The sequence below is a fragment of the Xiphophorus maculatus genome, chromosome 14, assembly GCF_002775205.1.
Source record: "Xiphophorus maculatus strain JP 163 A chromosome 14, X_maculatus-5.0-male, whole genome shotgun sequence".
Classification (NCBI taxonomy): domain Eukaryota; kingdom Metazoa; phylum Chordata; class Actinopteri; order Cyprinodontiformes; family Poeciliidae; genus Xiphophorus; species Xiphophorus maculatus.
Window position 1 is genome coordinate 20,037,727 of NC_036456.1, and position 19,325 is coordinate 20,057,051.

A 19,325-nucleotide genomic window follows, 5' to 3' on the forward strand; every position below is an offset into this window, starting at 1 on the left:
TTGAAATTTTCAGTATGCTTAATTTTAAAGTTCCAAACTAATCCCATGTGTAACAGTTACTGAGTTAAATCAGTTATATACAGCCCATAGCAGCAAGTAGTTCTAAAGGCCAGTTCAGTCCTGCTCTGTTTCAACTGAGTGTTCCACTATAGTTAGAACTACAGTGATGCGTATTTGTAGTCCTAACCACCAGCCAATAGCCTCTTGAGTTCCGTTGCTATGGTAAATAATTTTCTCACCAAAGTGTGAACTGTTAGTGAGAGAGGCTGGGGCAGAGAATACTCTGTTTCAGCCAGCCAGTTTAACTGAAAAAAAGCATTGGGAACAAATCCTTTCCGTTCGGGAACCGTAATACATATTCGAAAACCGTTTGAAGCGTATGAGAGGGCTATGTGTCTTCTGCAATATTCCCGAGATTCATGTCTCTACCTCCCTCACAGCAATAACAGTGATGAGAGAAAGAAATGTTGTGCCCAGATCTGAAATTGTAGTCAAATACATGGGAGAGAGCCTGAGACAGCCTCAGAAAATCCTGTCGCATGACTTTGCTCTGAAGCACCGTGACAGAAAACCGTACGGTCTAGATAAATTTCGAAAACATTTTACCGGAGCAGACATGCGTATCAATGTCAGGACCGATTTTGATACCAATCGTGCGATATTTGTGGGCGTGATGGCGATTTCAAAATTATTTTGGGGTGAAAAATTGTCTTCATTTCTCACTCTAGCAGAGGGGCACTCAGGAAGAGACGCACTCTAATTTTAGAAAAAATGAGAAACTTTGGGTCGCTTAGAGACAAACTGTGGACAAACCGTAATTGGTATCGATGAGCCGTCTTCACTTTCGAAGAGATCACGGACGTATCTACAAAATGAAATTTGAATGGCATTTCTACGTGAATTCGTGACGACACAGAAAATCCTCAAAAATAGGGTATTTGTAGGATTTTTCCCATTGACTTATAATGGGTTTTTTTTCGTAGTTTTTTGCGAATTATGTCGCCATGTTAACCTCGAATCCCACCAAAAGTAATAGCTCCAATGGCGTGAATTTTCTGCACGTTTTGATACCTCATTTGTAGGTGTGCACGCAGCAGTATGAGCCGCATTAACGGTTACGGAAGAAAAATAAAGAATTGGGAGAATAGTAATAGGTTCCTGCCATTGCTTTGCATGGCAGGCCCCAATAATAATAATTACTTATGAAAGAATCTCAAAATGTGTCAGACTGTTGGGGATTAAAAACAACAAAATAGTTTTAATGAAGCTGGTTTGAATTGGACAAAGTATACTTTAATAATCATGTACAAACAAATCTCTTCTGTAAATTAATTAAGTTTACCTGTTTTAATTATGAATTACCTTGATGATAGGGTCAGGTAGAGTCAATTAAAAAACAAAAACCAAAAGCTAATGCTGATGGTATTGAATTGATGCAGGTTTCCTGCTTTGCATAACAAACCTCAGGTGAAAGTATCGGTATGCCAAGTAGTGGAAACCAGAGTTAGAAATGAAAAGAATAATTTCAATGAGGAAGCCTGCATTCTTGAGTTTGGAAACCTGTTAAGAAGGAAGAACATACCATTGATTGTGTTGGGGATTTACCCAAGACCCATGGAGGAAAAGGACTGAACTGAACACAGAACAAGGAACTGGTAAAAAAAACTCTGAATGCACAGCTTCACCCCAGTGGTATGATGATCATGTCCTTAACTGTAAACAGATTAGATAAAGTTGTTTCACTTAAATCCAAAAGTGAAAGTAGAATCAAGGATATAAAAGGAGTTGGCTGCTATTCAGCTCTCAGACAGAACTGCTGCTCTACAGAGTCGCTACACTACAGAACTTCTTTCAAGGTAAGTGTTTTGATTATGTTAATAAAGCATCTCTTTATAAAGGTTGATTCACCTATATAACTGAATATTATTTTTTATTGAAATATATATATATGTTAGGAATGCTACGATCAGATTTTTGCTGCCGATTACAATCACCCATGAGGGCTGGTCACTGATCAATGCTGATCACCTGGATTGGATGTTAATTTTTCGCTTTAGGTATAAATGTTACTTTTGACTGGTGGATTCTATTTATCATCATCAGTTATTTAGGACAACATTCAGAGATGCTCACTGAACTTCTGGAGAGAATTGGCTGCACTGAAAGTACAGGCAATAATATTGCACTCCTCACTTCGCAGTTTTTATTTGTTAAAATAAGTTTAAAATGTCTAATAAATTTCGTTCCACCTCACGATTGTGCCCCACTTGTTGTTGATTCTTCACAAAATAACAAAAATTTTAGATCTTTATGTTTGAAGCCTGAAGTGACAAAAGGTTGAAAAGTTCAAGGGGCGAAATACTTTCACAAGGCTCTGTATGTGATCAGGAAAAATGGGAAAAATTTACCTAATTTAACAAAACATGCAAAATACTTGAAGCACAATACATCAGATACTCAGTCAAAAGAACAACTGAAAAACCTGCAATCAGTTAAATAATATTTGACAGTAATGTTCACAGTACCCCAAGTAATGCATGAGTCAAATCAATCTCAAAACACTGCCTAGATCAAATACTGTCAAAGTAAATGCAGGTTGCATCAAAATAAACAATATAAAATTACTAAATCTGAACTTCCAGAGAGCATGGCTAGCTGACTAATGCTGGTTCTGATTGGTTGTTTCTGACCTAGCTGAGTATTTCTACAAAATGCCAGAAGGAGGCAGAGGAAATTTTTTATTTTTATTTCAGAGATTATCTGTTTAATGTTAGGACATAACAAAAGATTATGTAAAATCATTTTTGTTTAAGTTACATGGTGCAGCTGCAAGCAGATGTTCAGTGTGAGAGTTCACTGCTGGGTGGAGGTTAAACGGTGCCATGTCTGTGAAATATTACTACCAACTTGAACGACTACATATTTTTTAAGGTCGACTACATCATGATAATAGTCAAGTCGATGTCGACTAGTCGCGGTGACGTCATAGTGACGTAAGCGCAAAAACCCTTCACAACTACTTGGAGGCTTTATTAGCTATTTTCACGGCAAATATTGACCCCCCCCCCCACACACACACTCTCCCCTTCTCCTGCTTTTACTAAGTCTATTATGGAGATTCTTCGTGAGCAGCTGGGAAAAGTTTGTTGCACAAAGTCGGGTCTGACTTTTTTTTTTCTTAACACCGGCTGATGCTGATGATCTCTGGATAGTTACTATAGGAGTCAAATGATCACACTGACTACATGGTGCTTTTGGAACATCACAAGCCAAACTTGTTATGAACGGATCCCGTTTGGTTACAGCTGAATTCAACGAAACCACCTGCTTCTCCTCCGCCCGATGCGCGGCAGGAAGCTCTGCTGACTCAGCAGATTGAACGATTTAAGATATTTTCTAGTCAACGTCAACATGATAAAAGTTGAGTCGATGTCGAGTTGACTAGTCGTTGTGACGTCATAGCAACGCAAGACGCAAAGCTTTGGAGAAACGTACAGGCTTTATTACCCGTTTTTACGGAAAAATACGGCATTTACACAGAACAGCAACAAGTGAAACAACAAAACATCGGGATAGTTTATGATAAATAATAAGTTGCTGGGAAACCAACATTCAAAAGGAAACGCACATCTTTTAGATGGCATGTAAAAACAATAAAAAGAGGTGGCACGGGGGCGGGGGGGGGTAAATAAAGTTCACTCGCTGTCAATATTCTCTTCGCTAAGAGTTGTTGGGGTTTTTTCTTGGTTGACATGTAGGAAAACAAGGGCATCAACATGAGCCGGATGAAGGCTTGCCCGCTTTCTCGTAATGGTATTCCCAGCGAGAGAGAAAATCCTCTGCTGAGGTTTGCCAGACGGGGAAATCTGCCCTGGTTGCTGGCCCACCACTGCAGCGGGTTCGCCATGGTGGGGATCTGCGGTAGCGAAAAAAAATCAAGGATTTCTTCGGCAGCAGTGGTCCTGTGTGCTGCTGATCCCCTGTAACTCTGGTAATGTGGCCCAAAAAGTTGCAAAAAATCTTCTTCACGTCTGACTTTTTTCCCGGTCACCGGCTCGCTCTGATCGGGCACGTCCTCCACCTCCTCCCCTTCCTCTCCTACAGCTATAAATAAAATAAATAACGCTAAGTTCATAAATTTTCACTTCATTTGGACATTATAGACTAAAGTTATCGTAAACTGTTCAACCTAAATGCTGAACCGTTTTCAATACATTAAAATCCATTGGACCCACCTGTTGCTCCAGACGACTCTCCCAAGTCGCGCAGCAGGCTGCTCAGGTGACTCTGTGCGGCCTCTCTCTGGCTCTGCGAGATGTAGTGTAGATGTTTAAAGCGAGGATCTAACATGCAGGCAATGAGAGGGATAGACTCCGTCAGATTGTCGGAATGCAGCTGAAAGCGTGTTTCCAGCTGTTTGCGGACGGTGTTTTTAAATGAGCGCAAAACTCCCAGATCAGATGCTTCAACTCGCAGAGTGGTGCTGATCATGTTGAAAATTACCGGATAGATGAAGGAGAGCCCAACATGTAACTCTCCGCACATCACTTCAGTAGCCTTTGCCAGTGGTTGAAGTACCGGGATCAGCTGTTCTATTACCTCCCACTGTGATGCTCTCATTGCAAGTGACTTCTGGACATTTGGCTTGGTGACGTTTTCTTCACCAAGTACAGACTGCACCGCAATCCTCTGCTCGAACAGCCGCTGGAGCATGACGACAGTGGAATTCCAACGAACTGGACAGTCAGTCTGGAGTTTGTTGAATTTAATTCCGAGTTGTTCCTGCCGTTTCTTCAGAGCGCAGGCTGCTACTGATGAATGACGAAAGTGGCTGACAACTCTCCGTGCAGCATCTACAGCTTTCACAACATCAGGTAAAATTAATCCAGCTTTTATTGCCAGCTGGAGAGTGTGCGCAGTGCAACCCAGATCGTTAGGAAAAATTTCGCAGAGCTCCATGGCTAGATTCATGTTGCTTGCATTATCATAGACAGTGCAAAACACATTTATTCCCCATTCATGGATTATGCTAGACAGACGATCGGCGATGTTGGCAGCGGTATGTCTTTCGGGCATAGGAGATGTGCACAGCACCCGGGCTTTCAGCTCCCATGACTCAGTGATGTAATGAGCTGGTGTTGTAATATACGGCTCCATAGTGGAAGATGTCCACAGATCTGTTGTCAGTGACACACTCTGATCTTTCATTTCTTTAGTGATTCTTTCACGGAGGTTGTCATACTGGTGTTTAATAGCGCTCCACAGAGTGTTGTAAGACGGAACGTCATAGCTAGGTTCGAAAAACTGTAGCAAATCTCTAAATCCTTCTCCGTGGACAGCAGCTAGTGGTCTCATGTCTTTGACAATGAAATTCACAAGCAAATTTGTGATTTGCTGCCGCCGGTGTCCTGTCACAGCTGGGCGTTTCATGAATGAAGTTACTGACAACTGACTGGATCGAGCCGGTTGTTCGGGAGCTAGCATTAGCGGATGCCTTTTCAAATGACTGTGCATCGCGGTCGTACTTTTGTTGTACTTCAGCACAGCTTTGCAGATTTTGCATGTTACGGTAGTTAAACCAGAAGAGTCATCTTTAGTGAAATATTTCCACACTGTTGACGAATTTCTACCTGTTTGACAAGATGCGGGCTTGTCCTCGATCTGTTTTGAAGACCCCATTTTGTAGCCAGTGTTCTGTCAGATCTGCTGTCAGAGTGTCATACACTTCTGACAGCTGATCTGATGACACTTCTAAGCACGAAGTGTCATTCTTAGCACGAACTCACGGCTATATATATGTCAGACAAGTATACACTGTCATTACCAATATTAAAAAAGAGGTAATTTAATGCTAGCTTTGGACAAAAAGTTTTGGCTCTTTCCTCTTTTCTCTCCCGAGTCCTTGGCGAGTGACGTTCTCCGTGGGCGACGTGCAGCGACTGCGTGCTGCTAAAACGAAACAACAACAAAACGTGTTGACGTCACAGATCACAGAGTTTAATCTCATACAAAGCAATCGACAACAAAGCTGCAGAGGTACAGAGATATGCATTTTCTCATAATAATAAACACACACAAGGGGAAGACAAACAAACACGAAACAAAGACAAAAAGGCAAAAATAGCGGCCGCTCTCTCTCTTTCTCTTAGCGCTGACCTGGAATTTTTATACTGAGTAGGTGTTTCTTGAATTTAATATATGCAGTCAAGGCGTTCCGTTCTTTGACCAATTAGAAACTCCCTCAGGGACTCAGAAAAACTTGGAAACTCCCCTCATTATGGCAAAGGTGTCTGGTTTTTGTCTAAGTAAAAGGGCGGACCACTTCGTGTTCATCTCTGTCTGGTACGGGGAGAGGCGCCAAAGAGTCTCTTCCCCCTATCGGAATGTAAATTTTATTGCTGTGTCTGTCAGCGGGGGAGGAAAAGGGCCCTGCTTGTTCAGCTCCTTACCGCATCTCAGACGAGACCTGTTCCAAATAAGAATATTGAATATAACTGTTACACATGTCGTAGATTAACTGTATTAAGCACTAAAATTAATCATTTTTCCTTAACACCAACTACAGGCTTTTATTTAATCAGCAGCTGTCATTACCACAGATCTTTATTTAATCAGCAACATAACATCATAATGTATTAGTTAGATCGTCGTGACAAAGACACTCGCGAGCCGGCTAAGTGACATCCTTAGCGGGAAGAGGGCGAGTTTTAGACGGCTCGTGTTTTGTAGTGGACTGCAGCTGCAACTCCATCTCCTTTTAAAAACACTGTAAAACCACAAATATGCATCCATCTACATATCATTTAAACTAATGTATTAACTTATTTTTCTTGTGTCTTGTGACGTATACTGTGCTGTCAGATCAGCACAGGCTGTCACCACCGGCAATCACATGACTGCGACTAGTCGACATGAAATGTAAAAACTCGCGAGACGTCCTAGAGTCGACTAGTCGACTAGTCGACTAATTGGTTCAACCCCTACTACCAACCCTAACTCGTTGACTTAAATTATTTTTCAGGTTACTTGCTTAGCTTTCTAACCATCATGCTCTTCCAGGTGAATGTTGGTAGTTGTGTGCTGTTTCACCTGCTGCCTGGCTGCTCCGGATGTCTTTTTTTCTTCTTTTTTTTCTGCATCGAGCCTCGATGCTGCCATACATTTCGTCAAGTGTTTGTTTTTTAAATGTCATATTAGATTTGTGTGTTAATGCATTTTGACCTGCTTCACCCACGAGGTATTTCTCTGTCACAACAAGCACGCTTCTCCATTTACTCTGAGTGTTGAAGTTCCTCATCACATTGCTTAGGATTTAGTGCCGCGCGCTTCTGCAGTGTGAAGGAAAGAGGAGATAAGCTGCACTGGCAGGCTGCGAAGTAACATAAGGGATTGGTTTTAGGGATCAGCATACCTGTCAAGTCTCCCATTTTGGCCGAGAGACTACCGTTGAAGTTGGGAATGTTTTCTGCAATGCTACATCGTTTCTCCACCATTAGCACGACTGCATCACACAATAATCTTGAGCTTTAGTACATACTGTGCAAGGGAAGGGTGTGAGCAGCGCACACACAAGCTAGATTGACAGCGCTAAAATCTTCCTCCTGGACTTGATTGGTGGTTTCTGACTGTGCATTTCTGCAGTAGGACCACTGGAGGGAGCCAGAGGACTTTGATGTTTTCAGAGATTATCTGTCGCTTGTTTGACAGTTTCAACAAATATGTAATAAATACATTTTTATAAAAGTTACTGCAGCTTTAAATGTCCCTGCAGAAATAATACACCAAGATGTCTTAAAGGGTTTCAGAATATTTTAGAGACGTCAGAAGCCAGAAAGACATTAACATGTTTTAAACCTTGCAGTGACCTCTATGACCTCTTAGCACTGAAGATGATCAGCTTTTAAAGAAAGGTGGAGATGATCACACCTTAAATGGGAGGTTTGTTGGGTCTTTATAAAACTTTAAGGGTTTGCTACAGGCAGTCATGCTTGAAAAATATTAATCTTTTTCAAGATTAATATTGAAAAAGATTAATCTTTTTCAATAGAGATTATTAGGACCTTTAATATTTAGGTTCTTTAGTATTTATTAAAGGCCCTAACAAATATTATAGCCGTTATTAATGTCAGCTTGATGCCATCATGTGGAGACAGTGGAGCACAAAATCTACAGTAAACTTGTGTATCCACCAAATGCCTGATGGTTAAATAAACATCTTGACTGATCTATATCTGTATGACATACATCACAGAACTGCTGATGGGCCAAGTCACCTCATGTAGATGTCCGAAGCGAACCCGTCAGAATCCAAAAGGAAGCCCAACAGGAAGATCAGGTATGCCTGCTGCAACACCTGCACACATTTGTGAATACAGTAAACAAAAGTCAAAGAAGAGTACAACATATTTAAAACCAACTCTAAACAAACATACATTAAAATGGAAGCAAATGAACTTTGATTTACAGAAGCTTTTTAAAATTAAGATTAGCTGAAAGAGTCGAATTATAAATGCTGAGGAACCTGGAAGTAATAAATTAGAAAAGGTAAGGTAATTTCTGCATTTTAGACAAAAATTACAGTCTGAATGTACAAAACTGGTGGAGGCTTACCCTAAAATATTTTCTGCTGTAAATGCAGCAAAAGATGCCTGATCAAAGTACTGACTTAGGAGGCTTAATGTCAGTAAAAAGGAGAATTTCTCACATTTATATTTATGAATAATTAAACATTGTTATTGTACGAGGTGCTCTCCCCTCCACTTCAGAGAGGCTAACTGTAGCTCCAAAGTGACAACTCTGGCACGGCTTTCTTAAGACGGGCTCTTTATTAAATGCCGTGAAAACTCGTGGCCGCCTGCCACTTCGGAGGTCTTTAACCGAATGATTCGTCGTTGTTCACTCTTGACAATGACAGGACATGAGGCTGCTACACATAGCTCTGGCACAAGCTTCTGCTTCTTCTATGCTTATTTAAGTCTCGCAGCCTCACACATGTACACAAATCTCGCGATAACTTTCGACAAAAAATAATTTGACACGAAACAAAATACAATCATTTAACACAAATCTTAAAACGTGAACCAAACAACTTAAAATACATTATTCTATCTTTTAGAAATAAACATAAATTTTTTCAAGAAATAAACTATTTTATTGACACTTACATTCCCACCAAAATCACTACATGGTTCTCAATGTGATTTTCCAATGAGTGTCAACAGTAGAGTCTTTTTTACTCTGTATTAGTCTCAAGTAATGTCACTACCTTGTGAATAGGTCTTTCTAAATATACTGCTCAAAAAAATAAAGGGAACACTTTAAGTGTTAAACCCCTGTTTAAGTGTTCCCTTTATTTTTTTGAGCAGTGTATATCAACCTTGTCAGTGGTTTTCCTTTGTCAAATGTTGTTTCACTTGTCTTTAGTTTCACCTTTCGAACCTTGCCGTCTGGGCTTTCTAGAGTCTCTACAACTAGAGCTAGTTTCCATTTACATCTTGGAGCATTATCATCTTGTAGGATCACAATGTCATTAATATGCAGGTTCCGTGAAACTTTCTGCCATTTCTGTCGCTGTTGGAGATTTAGCAGATATTCTCGTTTCCATCTTTGCCAAAACTCGTTTGCTAAAAATTGTACTCTTCTCCATCTTTTGTTCAAGTACAAATCCTCTCTGCAAAACTGTCCGGGAGGGGGAAGAATAACTGAAGACTTCATCGTTAATATGTGATTGGGAGTTAATGGCTCTGGACCCAAGGGGTCATTAAGATACTCTACAATTAAGGGTCTGCTGTTAATGATGGCCATTGTCTCGTAAAGAAGTGTTCTTAGACTAGTTGTATCAAGTCTGTTTGAGAATTTATCTAACATTGCTGTTAGTACGCTTCGTACTGTCCGAATTTGGCGTTCCCAGATGCCTCCCATGTGGCTAGCTGATGGAACGTTCATCACAAACTCGCAACCAATAGCTCTTTGTGGTTCTTGGTCCATATCCTTCATTAGCTCCAAAAACTCTCTTCTGGCTCCCACAAAATTTGTCCCTTGGTCACATCTTAATTGTTGAACAGGACCTCTTATGGCGATCAGAACCCGAAGAGCGCTCATGAAAGCATCAGTTGATAAGTCATCAAGTGTTTCAATATGCACAGCTCGTGAACATAAGCAGGTGAACAATAATCCATATCTTTTGATTTCCTTTCTTCCTTCCTTTACCATGAATGGGCCAAAACAGTCGACACCGCAATATGTAAAAGGAGGTGCTGTTTTTGTTCTTACTTCTGGTAACTCTGCCATCTGTTGGACATTTGTGGCCTTTCTATATCTCCTACATTTAACACAGTGGTAAATGTGTGAAGAGACCATACTTCCACATCCTAGAATCCATATGCCATTTGCACGCAATTCATTTATGGTCATGCCTCTTCCTTGGTGATGTACACGTTCATGATAGTGTTTGACAATGAGGGCTCATACATGGGACTCCTTGGGAAGAATTGCGGGATGTTTGACATGATGATGCAAGGCTGATTGAGACAATCTTCCTCCCATCCTGAGAACATCGGATTTGTCCAAGAAAGCATTTAGCTGCTTTAGTCTGTTATGCTTGTGCAGAGAATTTTCCTTCTGTGATCTGATTTTCTGTATTTCCTCAGTAAAAGCTTCTCTTTGCACTAGCTTGATAATGAACACTTCTGTGTCTCTTCTTTCTTCAAGATCTGTTGTTTTGTTTGTTCTTTCTTGAACACCTTTAAACTCTTTTATGTATCGTTTGAGTCTGGCAATAGCCTTTACAGCTCTCGACCAATCAGAGAACTTCTTTAGATGCTCCAGAACAGGGTTCACTTTTTTTGACTGCACGGTGTGTGCATGACCTGCACGAAGTTCAGGATCTGTCTCTTCGACTTCTCCCACCATTTCCCTTTTGATTGGAAGATCATTCATGAACTTGACAATCTTTATAGTATTTCTCATCCCTTTTGAGTCGACGTTCCAATGAAGACAATCTGTGTTCAGCACCTTGCTTGTTATTTGGGAGATTCGGATTGTCTGTTTTGAATGGTAACGGAAGTTCGTAATGACCATCTTTCTTCTGTTTTATGCCTTTGGTCACCTTTGACATGAACAAAATGTCTTCCTGTGAAACTGGATTGTCATCTGTTGCATGTTCAGAGAAATCAGATTCCAAAGCCTTAATCACATCAGTTGGACTGACTTCCTTTATTTGAGTTCTGCATACAAAATGCACTTGTTGCTTGAGTTCAACTGCTGGTTGTGAAACAGGAAATACTTCACGAACAATGATTCTGTGACTTGCACCGATGATATCATTGTGATTTTGAACTTGAGATGAGCAACCAACTATGCTCCAGCCGAGATCAGTTAACTGTGCGTAAGGATGGTTCTCTTTGCCTGCAAGAACTTCACGTGGTAGGAGGGCTTGTTGACAGTTATAACCGATAAGTAGAGAAACTTTGCATTCAAGCAGTGGAGGTAACTTATCTGCCAGCTTTTCCAGATGAGGCCACTTTAAGGCGGTTTCAGACGTTGGGATATGTGATCTGTTGACAGGGATAAACTCTCTTGTATAGACTGGTGGCAATGTAATTCTCTTTTCGTCCTTATATCCTCTAACTTGAAGGTTTACCAGCTCGTCACATGGTATAACTGTTGACTTGGTAGACATAGTTGACAAGCGCAGATTAACTTTACTTTTATTTGTGTCAAGATCTTGGGCCACTTCATCCAAGATGAAGGATGTATCACTCTGTGAATCAAGGAGTGCATAAACTAAAACCTCTCTGTCTGGGTCGTTCTTTGATGAAACCCATACAGGTAGTATAGAGGATGTCAATGTGCTTGAAGTTGCTTGAGTTACTCTGTTAGAGATTGCAACCAATGGTTTGTCTCCTTCTTTAGCGTCAGCTTCGTCCTTGTCTTGAGACTTTTCACTCACTGCAGGTATTACCTTTTTACGCTCAATGAACGTGTCATCGTGCAGACATGTTGGATGTCTCTTTTGACATTTTTCACATGTGCTCCTTTTGTCACACTTCTTGGAATGATGTCCTCTCTTTAAACATCCAAAACACAGCCTTTCCGCTTGTGCAAACTTGATACGGTCTTGGAGTGGGGTTTCTATGAATTTGAAACATTTATCAAGTGGGTGACCATTTCTTTTGCAGAAAAGACAGGTTACAGTATTTGTGTGATTTGAGTTTGTTAGTGTTTTTGCTTGGATGACTTGGTTGCGTAATTGTTTGGGTTTACTTATTTCCAAACCTTTAAGAGCTTGCATTGATGCTATGGGATCACATGCTAAGTCTGCTTCAGTGGATACAAAATCAGCAAACACATGAAAAGATGGATATTCTCCATCACTAGCTTTTCTTATTTTCATGGCTGTCCGGTTCCATCTTGTGGTCAACCAATCTGGAAGTTTTAGCAAGAGTTTCTGGATTTCCATACAATCATTGAGAACCTCCAATGACCTTATGTGCAACATTGCAGCTTCACAATTCTTCAGGAAGTCAGCAAATTCTCTCAACTCACTTCCATCCTTAGGGTTTATTTTAGGCCAACTGTGAAGCTTGTCTCTGAAGCATTTTCCTATGGTGAATAGATCTCCAAAACGTTTTTCCAGCACTTTCCAAGCTGAGTCATATGCTTCATCTGTCCCCACTAGAAGAAAACCTTCAACTGCTCTCTTCGCGGGTCCACCAAGATACTTTCTGAGATAATAGAGTCTCTCATTCTTTGGAATGTTTTTCCTTTCTATCAGGGTTTCAAATGACAACTGCCAATCTTTGAACTTTAAAGGATCACCAGTGAACAATGTAGGTTCAGGAGTTGGAAGACGATTAGCACTTATTGCTTCTGCTAGTATTCCAACTAGCTCGTAATTTGACTGTTGTTGAGCTGCAACAGAGGGAACCTGTGTGGCTTGAGGGGTGAATGGTGGACTTGAAGCTTTAAGTGTTTGGCTTATGGTGACCTTAGGTTGTTCACCAGTACTTTGTTGAGTTTGGTTTATTACTGTAGGAATATGTGGCACAGATCCAACAATTGTAGCATTATGGAACTGGGTAGCATTTAGAGCTGGAGAAGAACTGTGTGCTGTGACAGGGATTGCTTGGATTTCACTTTCTGCTTTAATGCTCTGTGATGAACTCTGACTTGCAGAAATACTTTCAGCTTCATCATAAACCTTTGATCGTGCTTTTGCAGCATTAAATTTTTTAACTTCTTCCAAGCGTTTAATCTTTCTTCGCTGCTCTTCCATTGCTTGCTGCCTTTCCAAATTCTCACGTTCCAGTTTTTGTAACTCAATTGTTTCCTTTTCTTGCTCTTCCATAACTGCCAATATTTCTTGTGATGCAGCTGCCTCAGCATCTGCTTCCAGTCTCTTGGTTGTTTGTGAGTTTCCTGAGTTACTTTTAGACCTTCTGGATTTTGACCTTGGTGTCGTACTTTCAGATCCTAAGCATGACCCAAAATCTGGCCATGGCTCTTCGTCGCCTTCTGCAAAGTCTCCTTGCAGTTGTTTCTCAGCTCTTCTGACAATGAATGCAGAAAGTGATGTACATGCATCTACTTTGCGCCTTGCGTCTTCATCAGGAATTTGTATTTGTCGTATTTCTTCATAAATGGTTTGCATATCTCTGCAGGTGATGTTTACATTGTTAATCAGCTCCTTTAATTCACTGTCTGAAGCTTCTTTTCTTAGTATTACTTTGCTCAGTCTTGCTTCATATCTCCATTTTTCAAAACCAACTGCATATCTGTGTTGAAGCGTTTTAAGTTTTTCCTCTTGAAGCTCTTTACCTTTTTCGGTTAATGTTCTAACTCTTTCACTTCTTCGAACAGTCTGTGGTTCTGAGATTTGCTCAGTATCATTTTCCTCCACTTCAGTACATGATACAGCATAGAGCTCTTTATGATCTTTGTCAGTCATCTTATAAGTCGGGTTTAATGTCACTCCATGCTCTATTTAAATTGCAAAACACTCCTTACAAATTCTAACTTATGTGACTTGAATATTATTTTATATTACTGTATCTGTAATGAGCTTCACTCTTAATACAGATGTATTTAAACTTAAATAACTTTGTTAACTTCACAATTAATTTGACCTCAAGATAAATACACAACACTCTTTTCTTAACAACAACACATCACTTCGAAGTTCAGTAGAAAATAAGTAACCTTTTGACAAATGTTATAGAAACTTATTGTGGCTTTAAACTTCACTTAAACCACTCTTATTTTACTCTTAACACTGTCCTTTCTTAATTTCCACCTTACTTAAGTTGTACAAGGTTGTTGCTGCTGTGCTTGACTTCTTGTGAACGGTGAGCTTGTCAAATGGCGCCCTCTTGTGTTACACCACGGTACCGTCACTCACTGCAGCTGCCGTCTTCTTAACGAGCTTCTTACCGGCGCTGGCTGGGCGAGTTTTCACTGTAGCTCCAAAGTGACAACTCTGGCACTGCTTTCTTAAGACGGGCTCTTTATTAAATGCCGTGAAAACTCGTGGCCGCCTGCCACTTCGGAGGTCTTTAACCGAATGATTCGTCGTTGTTCACTCTTGACAACGACAGGACATGAGGCTGCTACACATAGCTCTGGCACAAGCTTCTGCTTCTTCTATGCTTATTTAAGTCTCGCAGCCTCACACATGTACACAAATCTCGCGATAACTTTCGACAAAAAATAATTTGACACGAAATAAAATACAATCATTTAATCACAAATCTTAAAACGTGAACCAAACAACTTAAAATACATTATTCTATCTTTTAGAAATAAACATACATTTTTTCAAGAAATAAACTATTTTATTGACACTTACACTAACACTCTCTCCCTCTGCAGTAATCTGCCTTCCTCTCTTAAATCTTTGTGATATCTGACAACTGGTTCTGGGACCATGAGTGTTGGTTTGCAGACACAAATAAAAGCCAAAACATTTTGTCTTATTTTTTTTCAGAGACAAACAATCAGCATGAGTGTGATAATAAAGAGTCCGCTCCCACAACGAAGGTAGAGGAACACAGTAATGTCCAAAATATAATAAAATAATCGAGCCATCAACCTATCTATATGTGACACTTAAGCTATATATGTTTTGCTATTTATCATAAGGGAACCAGCACTGGAGGTGAATCTGAGACTCTTAATGTAGAGACAAGAGAGGAACCTTCATCAACATCTGCTGAGTCTGATGACAAGCCAAAGGATGGTACAGATGGTGAAGGTCAGTAAAATACATTTAAAATGAAATCAGAGTGCAAGAATGTTTGAAAAGCAATGTCTGACATTCATTTGTTCATTTTCATAGAATTTTTATTCATAATTTCCTTTGTCAGATTCAAGTTATTTCTGTCACCATTGTGTTTTTTTGTTTGTTTGTATGTTTTTTTATTGATTTTTTATATTAACAAATGTGCACCAACATTTTTGTCCGTGTGTATCCTTATGTGATTTCAGATGTAAACACAGTGATCAGGGAATATTTGAGGATTTTTAGGATCATCTATGGATTTCATATACATTTTTGAATTAGAGTCCACATTATAAAAATTTGAAATCAAGGTTTATAGTTTTTTGAAATGAAGAAAGCCTGAATAAACTCAGAGTGCTCAACGGAAATAATTATTTAAAAAATAAACTCATGAAACAGGCCTGGACAAAATGATGGTTCTCTTAGCTTATGTTACTCAACGTTTTGAGGCAATAACTGCAATCAAACGATTCCTATAAAGGCCAATTATACCTCTGCACCTCTCAGCAGGTACAGAGCCTTGTGAAAGTATTTGCCCCCCTTGAACTTTTCAACCTTTTACCGCTTTTCAGGCTTCAAACATAAAGATCTAAATGTTTTATTATTTTGTGAAGAATCAACAAGTGGGACACAATAATCAGGTGGAATGAAACTTATTAGATATTTTAAACTTTAGTCCTGCACAGTGGTGCAGTTGGTAGCCTTACTGTTAGCCTTACTGTTGCCTTACAGCAAGAAGGTCCTGGGTTTGATTCCCGGACCGGAGTTTTTCTGCACGAAGTTAGCATGTTCTTCGTGTGCATTGTGGGTTCTCTCTGGGTACTCTGGCTTCCTCCCACAGTCAAAAACATGACTGTCAGGTTAATTGGTCTCTCCAAATTCTCCTTAAGTATGAGTTTGTGTGCAAGGTTGTTTGTCCTGTCTGTCTCTCTGATTTGCCCTGTGACAGACTGGCAACCTGCCCAGCATGAACCCCGCCTCTCACCTGAAACGTTTGATGGAGTTAGGCACCAGCACCTCCCGACCCCACTAGGCACAAGGGTGTTAGAAAACGGATGGATCGATTTTAAACTTTAACAAATGAAAAAACTTCAAAGTGGGGCATGCAATATTATTCAGCCCCCTTGCATTAATACTTTGTAGCGCCACCTTTTGCTGCGATTACAGCTACAAGTTGCTTGGGGTCTCTATCAGTTTTGCACATCGAGAAACTGAAATTCTTGCCCCTACTTCCTTGTAAAACAGCTCAAGCTCAGTGAGGTTGGATGGAGAGAGCTTGTGAACAGCAGTTTTCAGCTCTTTCCACAGATTCTTGATTGGCCATTTAAACACCTGGATGTGTCAATTTGTGAAACCATGATGCTGTCAAAACCATTTTTGACTGTGGGAATGGTGTGTTCAGGGTGATGAGCTGTGTTGCTTTTACACCAAACATATCGTTTTGCATTGTGGCCAAAAAGTTTGATCTTGGTTTCATCTGACCAGAACATCTTCTTCCACATGTTTGGTGCGTCTCCCAGGTAGCTTGTGGCAAACTAAACAAGACTTTTTATGGATATCTTTGAGAAATGGCGTTCTTCTTGCCACTCTTCCAATAAAGGCCAGATTTGTGTGGTGCACATCTGACTGTTGTCCTATGGACAGACTCTGCCACCTCAGCAACAGATCATCCAGAGTGATCATGGGCCTCTTGGCTGCATCTCTGATCAGTTTTCTCCTTGTTGGAGATGAAAGTTTAGATGGACGAACGGGTCTTGGTAGATTTGCAGTGGTCTGATACTCCTTCCATGTCAATATGATCGCTTGCACAGTGATCCTTGAGATGTTTAAAGCTTGGGAAATCATTTTGTATTAATATCCTACTTCAAACTTCTCCACAACAGTATCTTGGACCTGCCTGGTTTGCTCCTTGGTCTGAATGATGCTCTCTGAGCTTTAAATACAAACCTGAGACCATCACAGAGCAGGTGCATTTATACTTATATTTATATTTGCTGCACTGAAAGTAAAGGGTTTGAATAATATTGCACGCCCCACTTTGCAGTTTTTTATTTGTTAAAAAAAGTTTAAAATATCCAATGAATTTCGTTCCACCTCACGATTGTGTCCCACTTGTTGTTGATTCTTCACAAAATAATAAAAGTTTTAGATCTTTATGTTTGAAGCCTGAAGTGGCTAAAGACAGAAAAGTTCAAGGGAGGCGAATACTTTCGCAAGGCACTGTATGTGACCTGGCAAAATGGGAAAATTTAAATAATGTAAACAAAACATACAAAATACTTGCAGGCACAATACATCAGATACTCAGTCAGAAGAACAACTGAATAACCTGCAATCAGTTAAATAATATTTGACAGTAATGTTCACAGTACCCTAAGTTATGTGTAACACTTATGGGCTAAGCAGCTAACTGCGGCTACAAAAGCAGCATCAGAAGAGTGGCCTTTAAGGAGCCTGAGGTGTGAAAAAAACAGGAGGCAGTGCTTTTAGTTTTGGTGAATATATATTAAGTGATTTGAATAAAAAACAGAATTACAGCAACATGATGAGACACGTGAGAATTGACTCCGAATAAATTGATTTCCAAATCATAAAGTCCATAGTCCATTCTTAGCTCGCCATCTTTTGATCCAGATGAGGATCTGATCCGACAGGGGGGGAAAAAACCCGACCTAAAAGGTCAGAAAACCCATTAAGTGTTTTATCAAAAACAATTATGTACAAATGTAATAGAAAGGAAATAATTATTAAATTTAAACATCTAGTTTATGCATACTAAATGCAAATGCAATAATTAGATTCCTAATAATTAAACAAACATTTCAATCAGGTTAAATTAACCATAATTTAAATAAAACAAAACAAAAAGTATCATATTTCAAACTAATCAATTTAAAGTTAAAGTGCACTTCCAAAATACCAATCAAGAAAAATAAAATAAATTAATTGTCAAATACTCAAGCAGAGTGAGGGAAGAAAAATAAATAAATAAATATGCTGCGTAATATCAACTTAAGTGTAGCTACATTCTGTTCTGATCAATTTTATCTTAAACTTCAGTGCCTCAGCATCAATGTAAATGTGTCAGAACAGGCACAAAATTCAGCAACAAGTTACTTTCTAGAAGAGAGTGGGGCGTACTGAGCCACAATCACCACTGACCGAATCCCGGAGACGGTCCAGGTAAACAGTGCCAATGATTCTAATAAAACAACACTCCAATGAGCAATCGAGCAGAAGTACCACATGAAAAAGTAATACTGTTATCAAATAAACTCACCCAGCAATCAAATCAATAGATTTAAAGATTTTTGGAGGAATTCCTGAGGAAGACGCCAACAGCAAATCACAGTGGAAACAAGTTAAATAAGTTGCTAAATAAGTTAGCAGAGTTTGGGGAAACACATGAAGTGGGCCCGCAAAAATAAAAGTACTTTACTAATTGCGGGTTCCATATGCATGAGTCAAATAAATCTCAAAACACTGCCTATATTAAATACTGTCAAAGTAAATGCAGGTTGCATCAAAATAAACAATATAAAATTACTAAATCAAAACTTCCAGAGAGCATGGCTAGCTGACTAATGCTGGTTCTGATTGGTTGTTTCTGACCTAGCTGAGTATTTCTACAAAATGCCAGAAGGAGGCAGAGGACATAATTTTTTTTAATTTTTATTTCAGAGATTATCTGTTTAATGTTAGGACATAACAAAAGATTATGTAAAATCTTTTTTATTTAAGTTACATGCTGCAGCTGCAAGCAGATGTTCAGTGTGAGAGTTCACTGCTGGGTGGAGGTTAAACGGTGCCATGTCTGTGAAATATTACTACCAACCCTAACTCGTTGACTTAAATTATTTTTCAGGTTACTTGCTTAGCTTTCTAACCATCATGCTCTTCCAGGTGAATGTTGGTAGTTGTGTGCTGTTTTACCTTTTGTCTGGCCGCTCCGGATGTCTTTTTTTCTTCTTTTTTTTCTGCATTGAGCCTCGTTGCTGCCATACATTACGTCAAGTGTTTGTTTTTTAAATGTCATATTAGATTTGTT

General features: G+C 39.6%; 1 protein-coding gene across 1 annotated transcript in view; it reads left to right on the forward strand.

The window, feature by feature from the left end:
* The window catches only part of LOC106700238 (interferon-induced very large GTPase 1-like), a 95,805-nt gene that overhangs the window by 57,401 nt on the left and 19,079 nt on the right, over positions 1-19,325 (forward strand). The window contains exons 2-3 of the mRNA XM_023346717.1: positions 14,984-15,036; positions 15,139-15,250. The gene's annotated coding sequence lies outside the window, so the exon portion shown is untranslated. The remainder of the gene's footprint in view (positions 1-14,983; positions 15,037-15,138; positions 15,251-19,325) is intronic.